This window comes from Microcaecilia unicolor, chromosome 1, assembly GCF_901765095.1.
Source record: "Microcaecilia unicolor chromosome 1, aMicUni1.1, whole genome shotgun sequence".
Lineage (NCBI taxonomy): Eukaryota > Metazoa > Chordata > Amphibia > Gymnophiona > Siphonopidae > Microcaecilia > Microcaecilia unicolor.
In genome coordinates this window covers 699,980,467-700,005,577 of record NC_044031.1, presented here as the reverse complement: position 1 = coordinate 700,005,577, position 25,111 = coordinate 699,980,467, and the positions used below count along the sequence as shown (strand labels likewise).

At 42.3% G+C, this 25,111-nt stretch overlaps 1 protein-coding gene across 4 annotated transcripts in view; it reads right to left on the bottom strand.

The window, feature by feature from the left end:
• THSD4 (thrombospondin type 1 domain containing 4) overlaps positions 1 to 25,111 on the bottom strand; it is a 903,119-nt gene that overhangs the window by 626,856 nt on the left and 251,152 nt on the right. Inside the window, exon 1 of one of the 4 annotated variants that reach the window (XM_030188659.1) lies at positions 2,967 to 3,004. The exons of the other annotated variants lie outside the window; for them this stretch is intronic. The gene's annotated coding sequence lies outside the window, so the exon portion shown is untranslated. Of the gene's footprint in view, positions 1 to 2,966; positions 3,005 to 25,111 lie in introns of those variants that run through there. 4 annotated transcript variants of the gene reach the window in all.

Genomic DNA, 25,111 nt, shown 5'->3' with positions numbered 1-25,111 from the left:
CCAAGCCTGAAGAGGTCCTGAGAGAGAACCTGCTGAGAGGAAGAAAACTTCACTGGTGAGTATCTTACTTGCTGGGAAATTGCATTCAAACTTTGGAAAAGGTAGACTTGGGGTTGAATATGTAACTTCATTGTCTTTTTTTAAGTTACTTTGCTTATTTTTAGCAGTCAGCTTAGAGCATAGTGTAGCCTTTAAAGTCTTTATTAAGGTTTCATAGGAAATATATTTTAGATTCTGTTGTAGTATTTTAGGTTGCATTTTAGAGTTTACCGTAGTATGAGTTTAGGGCACAGCTAGTAGTTGAAGGGAGCCTCTGTTTGGTGTTTAAGGGGCCCTTTTACTAAGCCACATAAGCATCTACGTGCGCCCAACTTGCGCCAAAATGGAGTTACCACCCTGCTACTGCATGGCTCTTGCGGTAATTTCATTTTTAGCGCGTATCTGATATGTGCGGCTGAAAAATAATTCTTTTTTCGGACACGCAGTGGCATTTGATATGCGTAGGTCATTACTGCCAGGTTACCGTGTGAGACTTTATCTCTAAATCAGTGGCTGGCAGTAAGGTCTGAGACCCAAAACGGACACGCGGTAATTTTCATTTTTCCGCATGTCCATTTTCGGCAAAAATTTAAAAAAGGTATTTTTGAAGTTGCGCTGAAAAATGATTCTGCACGTGCCCAAAATATGCGCCTACACTACCACAGGCCATTTTTCAGCGCACCTTAGTAAAAAGACCCCTAAGTCTTGTACTCCACGCCAGCTCCCTCTCATCCCAGCAGCCACCCATCTCAAGGCTGATATAGGTTTCTCAGCCAAATAGAAGAATATTACAGACTGTGATAATTTTTTCTGTCTCTTTTTCTATCGTGTTCTGATTTATTTTTTTAAAGGGTTTTTTAAATTGTAATTTTTTATTGCTGGTTAAATTGTTGCTTTATTTTTTCTAACTTTAGTAGACAGGACTTAGGTTATTTGTCTTTTTTAAGGAACTTGTTTGCTTGCTTGCTCTAGGGATTTCTTTTTTACTTCCATTTCAAAGGGACAGGCAACCTAATTGCAGGTCTTATGGGATAAGAAAAAGGCATTATGAGACAATCTTGAAAAAGGGAATGGAAATTGTATTTACATTGGTTTGATATACCTGCCTCCTTCCCAGGCAGAAGTAGAGAAAGATGTAATTGAAGACATTCAAGATCCACAGAATCTTTGCAGAGATTGGGTGGCAACACCGGTAATTGGGAAGCAAAACCAGTGCTGGACAGACTTGTACGGTCTGTGCCCTGATCGTGACTGAATAGATATGGATGGACTGGAGTGTAAATTTTAAGAGGCTTCGACGTTAACTTCAGAAAGTTTAGTACAAGAACAGTGCTGGGCAGACTTCTATGGTCTGTGCCCTGAAAAATGGCAAGGACAAATCAAACTCGGGTATACATATAAAGTATTGCATACCATGTATAATGAGTTTATCTTGTTGGGCAGACTGGATGGACCATACAGGTCTTTATCTGCCATCATAGACTATCAGGCTTATTTTCGAAAGAGAAGGGCGCCCATCTTTCGACACAAATCGTGATATGGGCATCCTTCTCTCAGGGTCGCCCAAATCGGCATACTCGAAAGCCGATTTTGGGCGTCCCCAACTGCTTCCCGTTGCGGGAACAACCAAAGTTCATGGGGCGTGTCGGAGGCGTAATGAAGGCGGGACTGGGGCATACCTAACAGATGGGCATCCTCGAGCGATAATGGAAAAAAGAAGGGCGTTCCTGAGGAGCACTTGTGTGACTTTACTTGGTCCATTTTTTCTTACGACCAAGCCTAAAAAAGGTGCCCAAACTGGCCAGATGACCACCAGAGGGATTCAGGGATGACCTCCCCTGACTCCCCCAGTGGTCACTAACCCAATCCCACCCTGAAAAAAACAACTTTAAAAACTTTTTTTTGCCAGCCTGAAATGTCATACTCAGGTCCATCACATTAGTATGCAGGTTCCGGGGGGGGGGAGGTATGTGGTTCCTTTCCACAAAAGTGGAAGTAAGGAGGAGGTTGGGATGTAAAGGCCAATTAGTCTGGCCTCTGTGGTAAGTAAATTAATGGAAATGCTTCTAAAATAGAATAGTAAAGTTGGTGGCCTGTCTTGGATTGATAGAATTAGTCTTAGTAACAGAGTCAGTCAGTTGAGTAAGAGCAACCCTTTTTTTGTTATTCCATAACAAATGGGACCTAGTAGTATACAGCTGCAGTATTTTGCAATTTCAGAAGATGATTCAACTGCTTTTTCCAAAGACCTACATATAATGAGTTAAAGTCATCAAGCTATCAGGGCATGTTATAGCAAAAGAGTCTCAAATTGCATATAGTTATTAAATAAAATAAACATATAGGTATTACATTAGTAACACGAGCATGTCAGATGTCATGAAGTATTAAGATTTGTCCACAAGATCTTTATTTCTTGCCTCAGTATAAGAACTTCACTGTCAATTAACAGAAGATAGAGAGAACTCATAGAATTATGTCTAAGCCTTAGCACCTCAGTCTTTTCCATATTCAAAATTTATCTATTTTGGACCATAATACCATCATCAAATCCAAAATAATTTGAAAATCATCCGCATAACTATAATTTGTACACCTTTGATCTTGGCTGTAAGGAGTACCTGTTGAAAAAACTCCAAACAGCTCAAAACACTGCAGCTAGGTTCATATATAAAATCTCTCATTTTGAAAGTGCCTCCCCTTTATTAATCAAATTACACTGGTTTCCCATCAAAGTGAGAATTACCTTCAAATTATGTACCTTTATCTTTCAAATACAAAATGACACAGATCCAGACTATATGGTACCATTAATAAACTTACCGCAAAGAAACACTAAATATGAGGCAAGAAATTATCTCAGACTACACCTGCCAAATTGCAAAAAAGTGATCTACAGAACTATCCACTCTGCAGACTTCACTTACCTAGGAACCAAATGGTGGAGCTCCTCACCACCCAAAATAAGAAATATACAGGAATGTACTAGATTCCACAAAATCCTCAAATCGTTCCTATTAAAAAAAAAAACCCTCACAAAGAACAACCGTATCTCAAACAATTATTACCTGAATTGGTTACTACTCTATTTACCATTAACTTTCTCTTTGCTTCATGTACAATTTCTCATTCATAATAGATTTTCTAAATGTTAAATATCCATAGCTATCCCAGTATGTTTATGATATTGTATTGCAAAATTGGATTCTTACAACAAATTACTTTCTTATGCATTATTCTTTGTTATGTATCCTATACTGTTTATTGTAAGCCACATTGAACTCAAACTTGTTTGGGATAATGTGGGATATAAATGTCACAAATAAATAATTAATTAATTAATTAAACAAATGGCTAAGTGGTTGAACATATAAATTAAATAGGGAGGAGGAAAGACTTAGAACCCTGAGAGATCCCATATACCTATGCCCAGAGTAAATAAAACCCAAGCACCAATTTTCACCTAATGGAATCTCCCACTCAGAAAAGAAACAAACCACTTCAGCATTGTCTCTCCAATTCCTAAAGTCTTCAATTGCTCCATCAGGCTATGTCTGTGTTCCAACCCAGAGTTATACCAGCATCAAGAAGGAATAACTACTACTACTACTATTTAACATTTCTAGAGCGCTACCAGGGTTACGCAGCGCTGTACAAAAAACAAAGAAGGACAGTCCCTGCTCAAAGGAGCTTACAATCTAAAGGACAAGAAGGACAAAAAGGACAAAAAGTGCAGTCAATCAAAAATTGGGACAGTCTAGATTTCTTCGGTAGAGGTACAATGGTTAGGTGCCGAAAGCGACATTGAATAACTAACTATGGGCCCTTTTACTAAAGGTCACTGAAATCTGGGCTTAGGGCATTCTAACACAGGACATTCCTTTGTGCTAAGCCCTGATATACCGCGTAGCTCCTGCAAAAAATAACACAGGCGCACTTACTACCTCCTATTTAGGATAAGCTAAGTGCTCCCACATAAACCCAATGTTACCCATTTAGCACGTAGTAATCCTAACACTGGAAAACAAGAGAATGCCCACTTTTCGCCTATGACCTATTTCCTCAGAAAATATGTTTTTGAATAATTAAAGCTCACATAGAGGTCCTTTTATTAAAGTGCACTAATGGATTTAGTGCACACTAATGATTAGCGTGCGCTAAATAATAAGATGCCCATTATTCCCCATATTCTATATAGTGTGACTTAAGCTGTGCATGCAAATCCAGTCATATTCTGGATTTCTGTGAGCAACTTGGTTAACTTGCCAATCAGCGCCGATAATTGCCACTTAACAAGCAATTATTGACACTAATCAGCATTAATTAGAATTTATGCACAGAACTGTCTAAGCATATTCTATAATGTAATGCATGTAAATTCTAAGTCGCATAGTTGAAATGGAGCATGGCCATGGGCATGGAATGGGCGGGTCATGGGCATTTCTAAAATCTATGCGTCTTGTTATAGAATACACCTGGTCTGCATCTAATTTAGGCATCAGGATTTACACCTAGTTTTACTTGACATAACTGCCCATGATAGCGGGGATGGGACGATTTCCTTATGAAGAAAGACTAAGGAGGCTAGGGCTTTTCAGCTTGGAGAAGAGACGGCTGAGGGGAGACATGATAGAGGTATATAAAATAATGAGTGGAGTGGAACAGGTGGATGTGAAGCGTCTGTTCACGCTTTCCAAAAATACTAGGACTAGGGGGCATGCGATGAAACTACAGTGTAGTAAATTTAAAACAAATCGGAGAAAAGTTTTCTTCACCCAACGCGTAATTAAACTCTGGAATTCGTTGCCGGAGAACGTGGTGAAGGCGCTTAGCTTGGCAGAGTTTAAAAAGGGGTTAGACGGTTTCCTAAAGGACAAGTCCATAAACCACAATTCCAGGAATAACATGTATAGAATGTTTGTACGTTTGGGAAGCTTGCCAGGTGCCCTTGGCCTGGATTGGCCGCTGTCGTGGACAGGAAGCTGGGCTCAATGGACCGTTGGTCTTTTCCCAGTATGGCATTACTTATGTACTTATGACTAAATTTAGTCTCACAGATGGATGCTCAGCATATTCTATAAACTGCGCAGAAATTTAGGTGTATTCTGCAAAGTACACCTAAATTTAGGCTTACTTTATAGAATACACCTAGGCATATGTTGCTCTGGTGCTGATTTTTTAGGCATGATATATAGAAACTAGTCCTATATTCCTATGAGAATCTTATCATTTAGTGCATGCTAACCATTAGCATGTGTTAAATCTGTTAGTGCACCTTAGTGAAAGCATCCCATAGTGCACAAAAACAGAAAAATTATCACATAATGCATTTTGCATGCTAACTGTGCATTGCGGGCTTAACTCTCTTTAGTAAAAGGCCCCTATATGATGGTCTGAGAGCTGCTAAGGTCTGTGGGTTGAAAGGAGGCAGTTAACAGAACATCTGTAGGAGCTTCTCCTGCATACTCTATGTATCTTGTTACAGACTGAGATGAATCTTTTTTCATTTTCTACAGACATTGCCGAAATATCTACTGTTACAACAGCTGCTTTTCAGGTTTTTCCACTATTGAGCCTCCAGAGGACAAGAAGAATTTGAGTGAACCAAGTCCCATATCATTATTTAGAAAGGTATGTGTGTGCATTAAAATGAGAAAATGATTCAGTCCAAAATAATGTAGAATTCTCTGCCAAACTATTATATTTGGAAAGGCCTGAAGAAAATCTTAATCTTCAATATGGATGAATGTTTTCATTTTGCAAGTCTGTACCTTATGTGGTGAAATCACATGGTAGAGAACAGTAGGAATGTGCACAGGCCAAAAAATGTCAACTTACTTCCAGATTTTTGGGATTCCCCCCCCCCCCCCCCATTGACAGGAGTATTTTTTTTCATTCATTTCAGACATTAGAACTTTTTAATGTTGACAAATCAATTGCTAGTGTGTTGATTTGTATGTTAATCTTATTAAATCAATTTTCTGGGCACTGAATTTAAGGTATGCTGAGTTATTGTATTATTTCTGATTGTTCTGTATTCCCTTTGTCTTGAGTGCTTTCTTGGATGTGTACTTTGTCCTATTTTAAATTTTGGCATTCCTTCCTATAAATATTTTAGCCTGCACACCACCTGTCTTTTACTGAACGGATCTCTTCTGTCTTACACACAGGATTCATGGAACTGTGGCAACCTTTCTTCAGAATAATGAAAGCAAAGATTCAGTAACCAAAAAGTGACTAGGAAGGGAGATCAGTATCCACATGTAAAAATTCCCAAAAGAGGAAAGTTTTTAACATTTTATGGAATATCATGTAACCACACTGACCCCTAATTGACTCCTTGTATATTAGGGAGTCAGAGTTGTGATTCTGAGGTCTTTTTTTCTCCACTTTATTTTGGTTTTAGAGTAAATAAGTACTAGCTGGTCCTTCATAAATTCATATCATGAAATTCACAGAAGAGGCAGTTACATTTGATTTTCTGGTGTTTTTTACTGTCTCTCTTCCAGTTTGATGTGGTTGGTAGAGAATGACACAGGGACGGGGAACCGCAGTAACCGTGGGGATGGGGAAAGGGACAGAACTCGCGGGGACGGGGCAGGGACAGATCCCACGGGGACAGGGTGGGGACGGGGACAGATCCCACGGGGATGGGGTGGGGATGGGGACAGAGCCAACAGGGACGGGGACAGGGGAACTTTGTCCCCATGTCATTTTCTACTTTGAAGCCTGTTAATGAACTGGACTGTTATTTATGTTTAAGTGATGCCTACAAAGATATTTTGATTTTTTTGAAAAACAAGCAAACATACTGGCCACAACTAGCAAAATTTGCATGGGAGATCCTGTACATCCTGCTACCAGAACATCTTCTACGAAGACAACTTCTATTCCAGGAAGGACTGTGGAAGACAGGAGGGCTAGATTGAATCCTGAGATTGTTGATGTAACAGTGCTTTATAGGGCATAGTTTTCCCCTCTAGGGCATATAGAATGGGTTGTATTTTATACCCCTGGACATTTTAACAGTGCGAATTAGGATTCCTTGGTGTAGTAGAAATCAGCTATTGTTGGGGTTGGAAGGGTAGAGGGTGGTAGTGGGAAGGAGGGTTATTATAGCTGCTCATTGTTATTATTGTTCTCTATTTGTAATTTATACACAACAGTTGTACAGCATATTGTTCCTTTTTATATTTTAATAAAAAGATTGAAATATAAAATCATAAATGTTCGAGGCTTCTGCAGATGAGGACAGAGCCCATGGGGACAGGGCAAGGAAGGGGACAGAACCTACGTGCGGGGATGGGGTGGGGACGGAGACAGAACCCATGGGGATGGGGCGGGGATGGAGACAAACTTTGTCCCCGTGTCATTCTCTAGTGGTTGGGTGATAAATTACCCAAAGTTGGTGCCAGGGGGTGTCAATGGGAATCTGCAGTGTGGATTGTCATTGAGAGTTCAAGTTGTGAACAAGGGGCAATGCGTTCTTTCTAGCAAAAAAGGTGCCGGTACTCAAATGCTAGGCCACCCTTCAGGGGTGGGGTGATAACTGAGGGATCCACCCCGCAATAGCCAGGCCCCCTGCAATCAGTCATAGAATCTATGACAAGGCAGAATTGGTGTGTAGAGCCTGAGCTCTTTCATTAAAACTTGGGGAGCATGGGTCAATTTTGGCTGGCAATGGAAAAGGTGCCGGTACTCAGTACCCCCCTCAAAAAAAGCCCTGGCAAGGGGGGAGGGGTTGGAGTGGTTTGTCAGAAGCTAGGGGGCCATTTTACTAAGGTGCGCTGAAAACTGGCCTGCAGTAGCGTAGACGCGTGTTTTAGGCGCGCGCAGAATCATTTTTCAGTGCACCTGTAAAAAATGCCTTTTTACAATTTTTACTGAAAATGGACATGCGGCAAAATGAAAATTGCCACGTGTCCATTTTGAGTCTGAGACCTTACTGCCAGCCATTGACCTATACACGCATAGCAGACGCATGTCAAAAATGAAATTACTGCAAGGGCTACATGGTAGCCGGGCAGTAACTCAAAACTGATGCACATTGGGTGCGCGTAGGCGCCTATGGGGCTTAGTAAAAGGGCCCCTAGGTTTTTTGTTTGTTTGGGGCGGCAGCTGCAGCTACCTCTTAATTATTAAAATTACCTAGGAAGAAAAATGTATAAAAACAAATAGCAAGAAAACAAAGAGTTATATAAACAAAATGAAAACCACTGAAAATGACAGAGAAAACTAAACAAAACAATGTTTTTATTGCCTGCATACCCATACTTCGCATCCATACTCAGGAAAAAAGATTCATGACTGTCCCATTGATCAATGAGTCATCATTTACTCTAGTGATATTTTTCATTAACCTAAAACCTCTGCTTACTAGTTGAGCTTGTGGATTACTACTGAACCCAAGCTCTGGGTTGTATCCAGCTTTATAATTGTTAATTCCCAGTCCATTCACTATACTCTCTGCATTTTGTTATTGCAGTTTCTTTCAGGGGGTCTGGGCCTGTCTTTGTATCCACACATGTATATTACTGGGCTCTTGTACTTAGAATAAATAGCATAATATATATCCTTGCGGGTTATAGTGAGATCACTTGTGATTCAAAGTAGAGCATCCCTGGTTACCAGTAAATATAAGGTTATACACATTATTTGAAGTTTACTGTCCTACGGACACAGTATGTGTTGTGTGTGTGTGTGTCCGGGGGTATGTTTCTCTGGTTAATCTTTCATGTTCAACTCTCTTACTGCAATCCTGGTTCCTGAAATAATAAATATTCTGTCGTTTTACTTTGTTATGTTCACTGACTCCTAGATAAAAGGGACAGGTGTACTTTTAAATTGCATATTTCTGGGACAGTTCTCAGAAGTCTATTTGCTGAGGGGGAATCAATCACTCCACAGACCACATGTCATGGTGAGGCTACATTTAAGTATACAACTAAATGCTCAATCAGTTTAGCTAGCAGTGGAATATGACAAACTTGCTTGAAATGTAAAAGCAAAAGCTGGACAATTTACAGACAAAATTGATTTATCACTAAGTAGGTTTCAAACTTGTTTTTAATCTTTTTGGAATTTAGACTAGTAGAACAACATTTTAGAAAGGACGTCCAACTCAGAATATGGCAGATCTTGTAAAAAGCACTGTCTTTATTAACAGACATTTTAATCTATTATGGCCCCTTTTATCAAGCTGTGGCAAAATGGGGCCTGTGCTGGTGTCGGTTGCGTTCTTCTCACATGCACAGAGGCCCCCTTTTCTTCCAGGAAATTGGCCATGCGGCAAGTAAAGCACTTGCTTCGTGGCCATTGTGGGGGGAGAGGGGGTGGAGAGCCCTTACCACCACCCATTGAGGTGGCTATAAGGGCTCCTGCACTAACCCGGCAGTAACGGGTGAGCACACGGCACTGACCAATTACTGCCGGGTACACTCTGGCACTTCAAAAATAAATATATTTTTGTAGCGCTGGATATGACGGTGCGCTAAGGGTGGGAAGTACCGCTCGGCTGCAGCGGTAGCCCGGTGGTACTTCCTGTTTAGTGAGCAGTAAGCCCACATTGGACTTACTTTCGTTTAGTAAAAGGGGGCATTAATAACAAGGTCTGCCTTGTTTTTATCTTCCATATTGGATTTGGTGGACCGTCTGCCTTGCTGTTTTTTGACAACTGAGAATATGGACATCCAAATCAGAATGCCATAAATGAACATTCATCTCTCATGTATTTTAGAACTAGTACATGTAAGCAATGCAGATGATAACACCAAAACAGAGGAGCATTAGTCATTCCTCTGTATGATAGAGTGCTACCAGAAGTCCAAGGTAAATTCTAGTTTTGTTTTACTGCAAATGCTACTGTTTATCTTGGACTTCTGCTGGCACTCTATCCAACAGAGGGACAACTAACGTTCCTCTGTTTTAGTGTTATCATCTGCATTGCATACTAGTTTTGTCTGTTATATAATAGGACTCCTGAGGAAGGCTGTATAGCCGAAACATGGCTCGTATTGGGTCCATTGTTTGACACGTTTTGACCTCTACTTCACATTTAAAGGCAATAAAGGACTGGTTGCTGCCATCCTGGTACATTTGTGTGGCCTTTCCCATTGTCCTTTGTCTGGTAGTGGTACCACAAACTATAGGGGTAGTCCAGTGGTGTAGCTACAGGAGGGCCTTCGGGGTCTGGCCTCCTCAAATTGGATCCTGGGTCCATGGTTTGGCTGGCGGGGGTCCCCAACCCCCCATCAGCAGAAGCCTTCTCCAGCACTATTCTCTGCACATTGCCTCCCCTGCTTCCCCTCACGCTGCGTACATGCTTGTTTCACTAAACCCGAGTATCTACACGATGTGAGAGGAAAAGGGCAGGCAATGAGCAGAGGACAGCGCTGTAGATAGGCTTCAGCTACCAGGGGTTGGGGACCCCCACCAACCAAGGTATGTGGGGTTGCAGCGGGAAGGCAGGCCAAACTGTGCTCCCACACACACACACACACACACACTTTTGGCTCTGGACCCCCCCCCCCCCAAACATTGAGGTCTGGCTACTCCTTTGGGTAGTCAAGAGGTAATTGTGACAATCTATAAATTGGCACCAAAATTTAGGTGTCCCAATGTCATGTGCTTAGCACCAATTCTACAATGGTGTCAAAATTCATTATAGAATACAAGTGTAAGTGAGCATTGGCACCTCTAAAGTTAAGCGCCAAAGTGAATGACAGTTGTAACTGTTGGCGCCTAATTGTACCCTGAAATGCTCATATCTCTGAGAAACACCCATGACCCGCTCAAACTCATGTTTGCTCCCCCTTGCTCTTATGCAATAAGTAATTTTGGCACGTATATTATAGAACAGTGCCTACCACTTATGCGTGTAATTGTCAATTAGTGGTTCCAGTCATGCATGTAAGTGTTATTGTTCTATAACTTATTGGCACGCTCCTCACCACCTCCTCCGTGATGGGGCGCTCCCGCAGGGTGGAGCACCAGCAGTCTTGGATGCCTGGCGCTCCGAGCGTGGCCTGGTTGTCTGGAGTGAAGCGCCGGCCATTTTGGTGAGGCTGGCGCTCTGAGGGTTGCCCCGGCCCTCTCCTTCGGGGCACGGGGTTCACGTCCGGGGGGGGGGGTCTGTTGCTGCGTGTCCTGCTGACCTGCACAGCCCTGGAGCACTGCTGTTCCGACGCGCCTCCTGCTCAGCCGGATTGGACCCTCGCAGCCAGACTCCTCCTTCTCCAGGCAGATCAGCCAACGGGAAGCTCTCCTTGCCAGCTGATTCCATTTGCTCCTGATGGTGGAGGCTATTTCAGGAGCGTCTCCTCTCCACTTCACTGCTTCAGCTTCTACTTCGGTAGGTTTTGCTTTGTGCTCTGGTGTGTTTCCCCGCTTACTCTCGTTGCTGACCACTGCCCGAACCCGGATTACTCTATGTCTGCTGCCTGTCTCTGACCACTGCCTGAACCCAGATTACTCTCTGCCTGCTGTCTGTCTCTGACCACTGCCCGAACCTGGATTACTCCCGCGCTAATCAGTTAGTACTAGATTCTACAACTGGTGCCTAAAAAAATTGGTGCTGAAAAAAAATAGTGTTTAGCGCTATTCTATAAACCATGCTTAAAGTTAGGCAAGGTTTTCAGAATAGCACTTAGCACTGGGAACCACGACTACATTTTTATGGAACCATTTACACCAATGAAAACCTGGTGTAAATCCCCACATGTAAATTAGGCGAAGAACCCCCTAAGCCTATCACAACGTGCTTAAATTGCAGGAATGCCCCTGACCTGCCCAAGCTCCTCCCATGGCCACGCCCCCTTTTGGGTCCATGCAATAAAATTTACGCACACCTCTTTATAGAATACGCCTAAAAACAGACCATAGGGGTAGAATTAATTATTGTGCTTGTAAATGCTAATTATTGCCAATTAGTGATGATAATTACTTGGTGCCCAATTGTCAGTGCTAATTGGTTTGTTATTCAATTAAACTGCTTGTGCAAATTGGGCGCATGCCCAAAGTTACACATGCAACTCACAGCACCATATTTAGATTCCAGGGGTTAGCATGTGGCATAAAAGCCAGATTCGCACTCTCAACAAAAAAATTAAAAATATTTTTTATCATGTGGGTAGCGTGCACTTATTTGAAAAATACTGTGGGACATCTCAGCACTCTCCACGGTAAGCCCTTTTTAGGTACAGTAAGCACATGTTAGTGCTTACTGCAGATTAATGCATCTATATGAAAGATTTTTGAGGGGGTACAGGGTTCTAAACTTGGAAAGGGACCTACTTTACACAACTTATGGCCAGAAACCATATTGCTGAGTTTACTTAAAAATACAAAAGAACTAAATCTAATGGAAAGTTCCCCCCCCCCCCCCCCCCCCCTTGTTTCCTGAATTCACTGCCAGATGACTCTGGTAGTTTTGATTGAGCCATTGCAAATGTCTGGAAGGATAGCTGTAAAACTAATGGAATTCATATGTCACATTAGCTAAAAGGGGAGAACATACATTAGAATTTCTGACCTCACAGTCAGTCCCAAATAATAGCGCTGAAATGTGTGATGATGCAAGGGAGGTTGGCAGTGCTTTACTTGTCAGCTTTTGTTTTATTTTCACAAAATAATGCGTCTAAAAATACAATATGATGGAAGCAATACTTCACTGCATTTAAACTGCCATTTTGTTTGAGAGGAATAAAACAATAGAGGTCAGGCTACTATTTCAGATGCATTTAAACATGGTAACAAAAGTTAAATTGTTGAATGCATGCACATACTGTAACCATAGGAGCTCATGAACTCAACTCAAAGTTTCCCTCACCAACAAGAACAACAGCAAAAATACTGCTAGTTGTGAGTGACCAGCCTGTATCTAAATGTCAACAGCAGGGCAGGTGATGTGGGCATGGGGGAAGACTCATGGACTAAAGAGACAGAGAGGCCGATAATCAAAGAGGGGCATAATCGAACGGGGCGCCCAAGTTTTCCTGAGGACGTCCTCGTGAGACGTATTGGCGAAGGGGCGGGGAAACCCGTATTATCGAAACAAGATGGGCGTCCATCTTTTGTTTCGATAATACGGTCAGGGATGCCCAAATTGCGAAATTTAGGCTGACCTTAGAGATGGTCGTCCCCAATTTTCGCCGATAATGTAAACCAAGGATGCACATCTCAGAAACGACCAAATCCAAGCCATTTGCTCGTGGAAGGAGCCAGCATTCGTAGTGCACTGGTCCCCCGACATGCCAGGACACCAGCCAGCCACCCTAGGAGGCACTGCAGTGGACTTCATAAATTGCTCCCAGGTATATAGCTCCCTTACCTTGGGTGCTGAGCCCCCCAACCCCTCCCCCCAAAATAAACCCACTACCCACAACTGTACAACACTGCCATAGCCCTAAGGGGTGAAGGGAGGCACCTACATGTGGGTACAGTGGGTTTGTGGTGGGTTTTGAAGGGCTCACATTTACCACTGTAAGTGTAACAGGTAGTGGGGGATGGGCCTGGGTCTGCCTGCCTGAAGTGCACTGCACCCACTAAAACTGCTCCAGGGACCTGCATACTGCTGTGATGGAGCTTGGAATGACATTAGAGGCTGGCAAAAAATATTTAAAAAGTTTTTTTGAGGGTGGGAGGGGGTTAGTGACCAATGGAGGAGTAAGAGGAGGTCATCCCCGATTCCCTCCGGTGGTCATCTGGTCAGTTCGGGCAGCTTTTTGAGACTTGGTCATAAGAAAAAATGGACCAAGTAAAGTCGCCCAAGTGCTCATCAGGGACGCCCTTCTTTTTTCCATTATCGGTCGAGGACGCCCATGTGTTAGGCACGCCCCAGTCCCGCCTTCGCTATGCTTCCGACACGCCCTCATGAACTTTGGTCATCCCCGCGAAGGAAAGCAGTTGAGGGTGCCCAAAATCGGCTTTCAATTATTCCGATTCAGGCGACCCTGGGAGAAGGACGCCCATCTCCCGATTTGTGTCGAAAGATGGGCACCCTTCTCTTTCAAAAATAAGTCTGTAAGTGATTTAGCTTAAATAGCTTCCCAGCGCCTAACTAGGGATATTCAGCTGCACTTAACTGAAGAGTGCTGCTGAATATCCCCTCAGACCACCCAAACAAAAAGTGGGCAAGTCAGGAGCGACGCTGGGGTCAGCACTGGGGAGGAGCCCCAGGTTATGCAGGTGCCGCCATTATTCAGTGCTGGCACCCACATAGCTAAGTGGCTTCATTTAGGGCAGTTCTAGAGCTGTACTAAATAAGGCCACTTAGCTATGTGGGTGCTGGCTCTGAAAATCGGGCTGGCACCTGCATAATTTTTTGTTCAGTGTAAAAAAAAAAGCCCCCGAGCCTCCTCCCATCCCAATGTTCCCTATTTCCTTCCTTCTCTACCCCCATGCATTATGACCCTCCCCCCCAAAGACTCTACCCCTCCTCCCCCCAAACAGTGAAGGTAAGCCCCTCCACAGGTCTTACCTACATCCCTAGTAGTCCAGTGGGATCCTTGGTGGCAGGAGCGCAGCTCCCAAGCTCCTGCCCCTTGCAGCACCTTGGGAAAATGGTGAAGTACTGTGAGCTGCTGCGATAGGTCAGGGCAGCCATTTTCCTGAGGTGCCACAAGGAGCAGGAGTGAGGAAGCTGTGTTCCTGCCCCCAAAGACCCCCACTGGACCACCAGGGATGTAGGTAAGCCGGGGGGGGGCTTACCTTCAACGCTGGGGGAAGCCGGGGTGGAGTGTCTTGCAGGGGGAGGGTCTTACTGTACAGGGGGAAAGGAAAGAAGGAAAGAGGGGACATTGGGATAGGAAGGAACTCAGCGGCTTTTATATTTTGAAAAAAAAGTTGTGGGCTGGAGCAGCCCGATATTCAGTCAGGGCTGCATAACTCTTATGTAGCCCTAGCTGAATATCGGCTAGGCCTGCGTAACCTCTGGCAGCTTGCCTGCCCCAAATTATCTCCCGATATTCAGTGCCGGTGCAGGGGATAATTTAGTCGGCAACAATCAGCGTTTAAAAAAAACACTGACTGACACCGGCTAAATATTGGGGGGGAGAGAGTATAATATGGACAAGCTGGAAGGGGAGGAGAGACTGACAGGACCCTAGCTTTTGATTTGGCCACATGAGCCGTTCCTATGCCCACATTACCTGCTCTTCTCTTGACATTTAGATACAGGCTGGTCACTCACAATCAGTGGTATTTTTTGCTGACAAGGGGAAATTTCTGTTACATTAATGAGTTCAGCATCCTCTAATCATTTTGAAAAGTTGATTCCTATGATCTTAAAGGTAGCCAACATTGATAACTATACCCCTAAGTCTCAAGCAATAATTAACACTTTGCAATCATCTGTTTTAAAACATACAGGTACCCCAAAATCTCTAGCTTTCATCCTTCAGATTAAAAGAAAAACAATAAACTATTATATGCAGCCACACGACAAGTACTAATACACATGCTTTGATCCAGAAGACTGTGTGCTTCAAAAATGAGGTCTATCATCCCCCACTGACTCTATCATCCCCAAATCACCTCAGATACAACTGCAGCCTTATATAGAACTTCCAGAGGATATATACAACAAAGCAGAGAGGTGAATCATTGAGAAGTTATCCCTTGTGGTAAGGTGCAAGTTGGAGCTAAAAAAACCGGAAAAGATCTATAACCATTGTTACTAGAAGGTGAATCATGGAAATAAATATTTCTTCCCCACCCCCAGTTCTGGCATTCTGGCAGTCATTTAACCTGAAACAAAGACTATTAAGAAATAAACTTCACAGAGACAGCCAGAAAGAAGAAAATGGTAAATACTCCCCCATAGGAACTTAAGCTACAAATTGTGCCACCACATTTTACAAGATTTTGTGGAGGGGCTTAATCGAAAGGGACGCCCAAGTTTTGCTAATGACGTCCTCACAAAATGTCCCATTGGAGGGGCAGGGAAACCTATATTATTGAAACAAGATGGTCGTCCATCTTTCGTTTCAATAATACGGTCGGGGGCCCCAAATCCTGAAATTTAGGTCGGCCTTAGAGATGGTCGTCCCTAGACTTGATCGTTTCTGATTTTCAGCGATAATGGAAACCAAGGATGCCCATCTCAGAAACGACCAAATGCAAGCCCTTTGGTCGTGGGAGGAGCCAGAATTCGTAGTGCACTGGTCCCTCTGACATGCCAGGACACCAACCGGGCACCCTAGGGGGCACTGCAGTGGACTTCATAAATTGCTCCCAGGTACATAGCTCCCTTACCTTGTGTGCTGAGCCCCCCAACCCCCCCAAAAAAAGAAAACCCCACTACCCACAACTGTACACCACTACCATAAATCTTACGGGTGAAGGGGGGCACCTAGATGTGGGTACAGTGGGTTTGTGATGGGTTTTGGAGGGCTCACATTTACCACCACAAGTGTAACAGGTAGGGGGGGATGGGCCTGGGTCCACCTGCCTGAAGTGCACTGCACCCACTAAAACTGCTCCAGGGACCTGCATACTACTGTGATGGACCTGAGTATGACATTTGAGACTGGCATAGAGGCTGGCACAAAATATTTTTAAAGATGTTTTTTTAGGGTGGGAGGGGTTAATGACCACTTGGGGAGTAAGGGGAGGTCATCCCCGATTCTCTCTGGTGGTCATCTGGTCAGTTCGGGCAGCTTTTTGTGCCTTGGTCGTAAAAAAAACAGGACCAGATAAAGTTGTCCAAGTGCTCGTCAGGGATGCCCTTTTTTTCCATTATGGGTCGAGAGCGCCCATGTGTTAGGCACGCCCAATTCCTGCCTTTGCTACGCCTCCGACACCCCCCCCCCCCCCCGTAAACTTTGGTGATCCCCACTAAGGAAAGCAGTTAGGGACGCCCAAAATTGGCTGTCCTTCTGTTTCGAAAATGAGCCTGATAGTCACCCATATTGGAAAAACATTCAACATAAAAGAGCCACACTCATGCTCCTCAGGAATGCTATTTTGGGGAAATGAGTAAAAAATTAAGAACATCGAACTCCTTCCTAGCTATAACAAAAACACAGGGACCAAGTGAGGGCAGAGAAGAGATTCTCTATTTGGATTTAAAGCCCCTCCAGCCCCATTTACCAATATGACATACAAATAAACAATTCCAGCCACAGTTTTATTAATACAACAGATTAACATAATCAATCTAAGAGGGGTGGGAGTACCTGAGCAAGCCTAGTAACACAAGAGAACTCCCTTAACATACCCTCATCATATTACTAGCTGGAAGAGTTCATTACTGAAGGTCATCCATCACCAATCCTTAATTTTGCCCTTACTATACTACTAGGACAATGCCAGCTGACTTGACACGCTTCCAAACCTTCCAGGAACTGTGCCTACAGAATGCCACATGCCACTACCTGGTGGCCACCAGTGACTTCACCAAATAGCACCCCTGGCGTGGGTATCTGCCACCCTACCAACTGCAGTTGTGATGAAACAGAAACTGGGAGGGTGAGCAGGGAGACCGAACAACAGGTATGCACTGCTGTGCCTGCTGACCGTCCCTCCAAAAACTTCCCACTCCATGACCTCTTCTCCTTCTTCCACCAAACCCACACAGACTCCCACCCAATCCCCACTAGCCCCATCCACATTCAAACATAATATCCCACCTGTGCCGCTCCCACTACCCTTCTCCCTCCCATCCCATCACACCCCTTTTGCCATCAACTCTGCTCTAGCTTTAGGGATACCCACCCTACTCTGTCCTGACCTGGCCCAGGTTATAATTACTGGGAAGCGTCTATAACCAGCATAGCTGTACAATAGGATGAAGGATGGTGAAATATGTATGACAGCTTCTATGGGAACTCTTTGATAGCCACTGGTAATTATTAGTTTGGCTCACCATAGGTTTTGCTGTCTCCCTTTGAAGCCTTGGTATCAGGGGCGTAGCCAGACATTCACTTTTGGGTGGGCCTGGGCCGAAGAACTCCATCCACCCTGTCTCACAAGTGATTTTGTCTCTCCCTCTCTCGCCTGCATGCCCTATGGTCTTTCAAACATCCCCCCTCCCCCGCATACCTTTTAAGTAGCAGATTTTCACCGTCAGCAAACAGCAACTAATACACACAGCTTATGTTGGTCCCACAGCCTTCCTTCTGATGCAATGTCCTGTTTCCACATAGGCGGGAATACATCAGAGGGAAGGCTGTGGGGTTGGTGCGAACAGTACGTATCCGTCACTGCTTGCTGCAGGTGAAGATCTGCTATTTACAAGGTATGCAGGAGGGGCAGTTGTTAAGAGTTCTTGGCTGGTAGGGCTTGGGGATACCTGCCAGCCACATCATAGGTGTGCTGCTATTGGGTGGGCCTGAGCCCGCCCACCCGGGCCCACCCTTGGCTACGCCACTGCTTGGTATTGCAGTTTTAATCTGTGTCTGTGATTTTGAAAAATCCTGCTTTTTAAAGTTTACTCATGTTAAAGTGTATGTAAAAATCAACTGCTTCTTTTGTTTGCTATTTCTTCACTTGTCCCTGAATAGGAATAAAGAGAAGTATTTCACATGTGTCCATATTGAAATACATAACTACTGAGAAGATTTCTAGTAGAGAAAATATAGAAATGACAATTTGCAATATTTTCAAATTTGTCTTCTTTTTAAGAACAAATTACAAAGTGAAATCAACTTACTGTATTCCCCATGCCTAATAAGACAGAGTATATTTTTCTTATGCATTTTTACTGGCCACTACAGTTTTGTAAGATAGGACCCACATTATTCTGCAAAGACTAATGGATAGCAATTTGTTGAACTTGCAGCATGTTGAGTCAGTGGAAATATCTTTCATCAGTTTTGCATTAAGCGAGTGTGCACTTTTAGTACCTCTTGTACATGACACAGTAGCTAGGAGGTTGACTTGACCTCTTTGCACTGAGTGAAGTTGTGTTTCTAACAGCATCTTGTCTAGGGCAGACCAATTGTAACTGTTCCAGCTGAATGAGCCCCTGCACAGAAATGAAGAACATCTATGTATCGACTGTAAATGGTTCATTAACTCTGAGACAGGCTGATATGTACAGTACATTACCCTCCAGTCAGGGAGAAATAGATAAGAAATGGAGATAGCTAACAGTCCATGACCATAAAAAAGGAATGTGGTATTACTGTTTTCTTACCCATTTAAAAAGTTTAATGAAAGAACTATGTTAAGAGTCTTACACTGTCTAAATTTCTATCGAATGTAAAAATGGTACAAGAATTCAAGTTTCTGGGTTTCCCCATATTGTGTCGACTATAATATCTTGAACGTTATTTTTGTGTGTGTTATATTATCGAGGTTGATTTTCAAACACATTGCTGCAGTTAAAAAAGTAACTTAAGCACAGGAATAGGATTTTATACATTTACTCAGCCAATAACCCCCAAATTTTATAAATGGCGCCTAAAGTTGCACATGCAAATGCACACCTAGTTATAGAATAGGATCAGTTTTGTGCACAACATAATTAGCTAATTGGTGCTAAATTGGCAATTATCAATAATTGGCCTTAACAAGCACTATTTGGCAGTTGTGTATAAGTACATAAGAATATAAATATTGCCATACTGGGACAGACTGAAGGTCCATCAAGCCCAGCATCCTGTTTCTAACAGTGGCCAATCCAGGTTACAAGTGCCAGGCAACATCCCAAAATGGTGCAATACATTTTATGCTGCTTATCCTAGAAATAAGCAATGGATTTTCCCCAACTTCATTTTTATAACAGCTTATGGACTTTTCTAACGATCCAAACCTTTTTTAAACCCCTCTGAGCTAACTGCTTTTACTACATTCTCTGGCAATGAATTCCAGAGTTTAATTACACATTGAGTGAAAAAAACATTTTCTCTGATTTGTTTTAAACTTACTACTTTGTAGCTTCATTGCGTGCCCCCTAGTCCTAGTATTTTTGGAAAGAGTAAACAAATGATTTACATCTACCCGTTCCACTCCACTCATTATTTTAAAGACCTCTATTGCATCTCCCCTCAGCCATCTTTTCTCCAAGCTGAAGAGCCCTAGCCACATTAGCCTTTCCTCATAAAGATGTCGTTTCATCCCCTTTATCATTTTTGTCCCCCTTCTCTACCTTTTTTAACTCCACTATATCTTTCATTTCCTAATAATACCTAACATTCTATTTGCTTTCTTAGCCGCCGCAGCACACTGAGCAGAGGGTTTCAACATATCAACGATATTGCCCAGATCCCTTTCCTGGTTGGTGACTCCTAACGTTGAACCTTGCATTACGCAGCAATAGTTCGGGTTTCACTTTCTCACATGCATCACTTTGCACTTGCTCACATTAAACATCATCTGCCATTTCGATGCCCAGTCTCCCAGTCTCATAAGGTTATCTTGCAATTTTTCACAATCCTCTTGCGATTTAACAACTTTGAATAACTTTGTGTCATCAGCAAATTTAATTACCTCACTAGTTACTTCCATCTCTAGATAATTTATAAATATGTTAAAAAGCAGTGGTCCCAGCACAGACTGCTGGGGAACCCCACTATCTACCCTTCTCCATTGAGAATACTGACCATTTAACCCTACTTTCTGTTTTCTATCTTTTAACCAGTTTTTAATCCACAATAGAACACTACCTTCTATCCCATGACTCTCCAATTTTCTCTGGAGCCTTTCATGAGGTTCTTTGTCAAATGCCGTTTTAAATTCAGATACACAATATTGACCAGCTCACCTTTATCCATGTGTTTGTTCACCCCTTCAAAAAAATGTAATAGATTGGTGAGGCACGATTTCCCATCACTAAATCCATGTTGGCTTTGTCTCATTAATCCATTCTTTTGAATATGCTCTCTAATTTTGTTCTTTATAATGGTGTCTACCATTTTGCCCGGCACTGACATCAGACTCACCGGTCTATAATTTCCCGGATTACCTCTGGAACCTTTTTTAAAAATCACACTTAACTGACTAATGCTCTGTTTTATAAACTGGACATCTGATATTCAGCAGGTGGCAGTCAGTGTTTTTATGACTGCTGCAGGCTGCACCAGCATTTAATATCTAATTTAAGGATGGCCGCTAAAGCTTACGCAGTTAAGTGCAGTATTCAACCCTTGAAGTTCTTTGTCAAACCCATAGATTTGATCAAGGTTCTCCACTTCTTTATCAACGTCATTGGATTCCTATTGACCTCTGCATAAAATTTAAGATTTTGTTGCTTTGCTTATAATGCTGTCTTTAAAGGTAGCCCATCATATTTGACGTTATTACTATCTTCTTATCATCCAGCTCATCTATGCCTTTCAAATGAATTCCTTTCTCCCTTCCATCATTGTTTCAGTCTCACTTGGATTCTACTCATTCCTCAGCTTTCTTTTTCTTAGCACCCACACTGTGGAATTCTTTGCCATGAATTTTACTGCTGAGCCTTCCCAGAGCAAGTTGGAGGGTTGGAGAGGGGGATTTTTCATGTCTGGAAGAAGAAAGGTCTTAGATGGATTGGGGAAGTGATGACACCAGAGGATAAACTGTCTCTTTATAATCTCGATTCAGTTGATCCTTTTGCTTTTTTGCAACTGCGACATTATATTGCTAGATTTAAGAATACATCATCTTTGCAAGTAAATTGGAAGCTTGTTTACAGTTGATAACTGATCACACTCCTAGACTGAGCTACTAGTCACATATTTATTTGAATTTCTTCCTGGGATTAATACTAGCAATATTGCACAAGCCTGGAGTTTGGAATTAGGCTGTACATTTTCACTTGAGCTTTGTCAGGGTTTTTTTGAGAGGTTGACCAAGATCTCTGACAATATGTTACACTGTGAGCAGGGATATAAATTTATCCTTAAAGCATACATAGCTCCCTGGAGAGCACACAGCGTGAGATTCTCCACAGATGGTAGTTGTCTCAAATTTGGGGAAGAAAAGGCCAATTTAGGGACATGGGTCCTACGGTACAGGTGTTTTGGACGTGGGTTTGGGAATTATTATGGGACTGTTTGGGTCAACTTACCCCTTTAAAACCCATTTACATTTTGTTCCATGACCAGGCTAGCTTATTCTTCTTGTCTGATGAATTGTTTTGTTTTTTGCAAAAGTGATGCTCTTAGCAAAGAAAGCAGTCTCAGTGTGTTGGAAAACCCAAAATGTCACATAGCTGATGTACTTGGAAGACCCTCTTATTCAATTTAGCTCTACTGGAGTGGAAAATGGCAGGCAATGAGGATACTAAAAGACAGGATTTCTCGCAATCAATTTGGGAGAATTATTGGTACACCCTCCCACATAATTTGTTGTTTAATTGATTTGGGTTATCTACCTGGCAGAGGCCACTCGTTCATTATCACCATCTCTCATTTTGCTTTACTTTATACGTTATTATCCAACTGTTATTTGCTGAACTTGGTGTGTCCTGTTCCCTGACATGACAAACTGTAAGTGCTACATTCTTGGTTGTTGTTTGGTTCTAGGATTTTTCAGCTTTGTATGTTGGGGAGGGATGGTGGGGGTATGGTGTGTGAGATCTGTGGAGGGATGAAATATTATAAAATGTGTTGTTGGATATGCCTCCATCTTTTCAATTTGTGAATGTTTTCTGTGGATTTGTTAAATATTTAGTTTTGATGTCTTTTCCCTCAGCTTGCAGATAAGATTGTGATCTCTTTTTTTCTGACAATGATCTCGTATATACTCATTTTCATGCTTTGCTATCTCCTTCTGTATGAGTGTTTTGGATCTACCCAATAAAGAGAAGTTTAAAAAAACATATTTCTTTAATGCTGCCTTTTCCGGTTTTGGGCAGAGAACCCGCTCATGAGGAACAAAGGGTTGGCACCTGCAAGGAAGTAAGATTCTGCTGTTGAGTGCTTGAGTTTCTGTGAAGTACTTAGTATGAATGGTGAAAGTGATCGCCGGCCATCTTCCAACACAAATCGGGAGATGGCCGGCGATTTCTTAAAAGGGGCGAAATCGGTATAATCGAAAGCGGCATTTTTGACAGCATTGCCGCTTTACAATCGGATTTAAACCCGTGTCCCTTATGTTACAGTCCACTACCCTACTCCTCTATTCTGCAAGGATGTCTATGTAGCCATTTTAATAAGAATGCTGCCAGACAGATGTCCCTGTGCCTTTTTTTCCCTGTTTAATAATTTAAATGTTTGTTTGTAAAATGATTGTTCAGGATGGACGTCTTCAGCGTAAGAACATCCTTCTCATGTATTTTCGAACAGGCAATCAGACCTCTTTCCTGTTCGAAAATGGCTGTGAGATGGATTTTTTTTTGGACATTATGAGCAGGATGTCCTAATTCTTACTTGGACATTCTTTCAAAAATGTTCCTCTAAGGCTAATCACGAGTATATTTGGTTATAATCCAGGAAAAAAAATCATCTTCTACAGATACTCATTTCCAATCATTAAACAGTTTCAGACAAACAGTTAAAGTAGTATTGTGTGCAGTTGCTGTCACCTCATCTATAAAGAGATATAAAGGCAGATTTTAGATAAAACATACAAATTGAAATTAAGATGTCAAGGTTGGAATCAATTGAATTCAGGCAGAATTCATAGATGTGTCAGCTACTTGCGATAGGAACAGCCATTTTGCAACTGTCAATGTGTAAAGCATCAATGGAGGCAACAAGACAAACATACATATCTGAGTCAGTTCTTACACATGGGAATTACATGTGTATTTTTTGGGCCCCACATAAACCACGCCTCTTGTCTTATGCACTTAATTCAGATTTAAACATGTAAATGTTAGCTTGCTAAAATTATGTTTTCTATGTATATCCGAGATACACACGTAAATGATAGTATTCACACGTATAAACCATTAATTGGGCTTGTAAAATAACTGCCATAGTGGAACCAGATAAAGTTCAGAGAACAGCAACAAAGATGTTAAAAGGGATGGAATAGCTCCCCTATGGACTAAGGCTAAAGAGGTTAGGGCTCTTTGGCTTTGAGAAGAGACAGCTAAGAAGAGCTATGATAGAGGTCTATAAGATCGTGAGTGCAGTGGGACTGGTAAACAAGGACATCTGGTTACACTTTCAAATAGTACTGCATGGAGCTAATCACACATTTAAAACAAACTGGAAAAAGTATTTTTTTTATTCAATGAACAATTAAGTTGTGAAATTTCTTACTGGAACATGTGGTAGATGCAATTAAACATTGGTTGGACAAGTTCCTAGAGAAAAAGTCCATAGACCATTATTAGCTGGATAGATTCTGGAAAGCAAGGAGTCAATATTCAGCTGTCAACATTCAGCATTTTGCTGACTGCCACTGGCGTTAGACCTGGAAATTGAATGCAAGGACATGTCCGAGCTCCATTGTTAAATTTCTGGGTTTATGGTGCCAGCTATGTGCAATATTAAGCACTTAACCAGCTATTGGGTATCGCATTAAGATAGAACTGACTTTTATATGGTCCTTTTTATGTGGTGACCTTGGATGGTTAGGTGCTGAATATCGACACTTAACCAGCCAACTGCTGACTCCTCCGCCAGAACACCCCCAAAATAGCTCATTTTGTGTTTGGCACTAAGGGCCTTATTCTATAAAGATTATGCTCCTAAATTTATGCTCCTAAATTATGAGCATACTCTGTGCTCCAAAATAGATTACACTCATAACTTAGAAACATAAATTTTATAGAGTAAGGCCCTAATTGGTCATTTTCAGCAGTGCTGCTGAAAATGACTGGTTATTGCCGAACAGGCGATTTAACTGCAGTTATATCACCCCTGCTGCTTATCCCTGAGTGAAGGTAACAAGGAATTGATTGACTCTTTCGGATTCTCGGATTCTGCTGGGCAAATGTAACCTGAACTGGCCACTGTTAGAAATAGGGTTCTGGGGTGCGTCTGGTAGTGCTATACAAATGTTAATAATAATAATAATAATTGATAGACCTTTGGTCTGACTTTGTGTGGCATTTCTGATGTTCTTATTAGGTAAGTAGGCATCTAAAAGTAAGGATACACATTCATGAGTAAAACAATTCTATTTCTTCACTCACATACCAAAAGTTTTTTTTAGTCATCGTAGATAAACTCACTTTTTATGTTATGCATGTGGG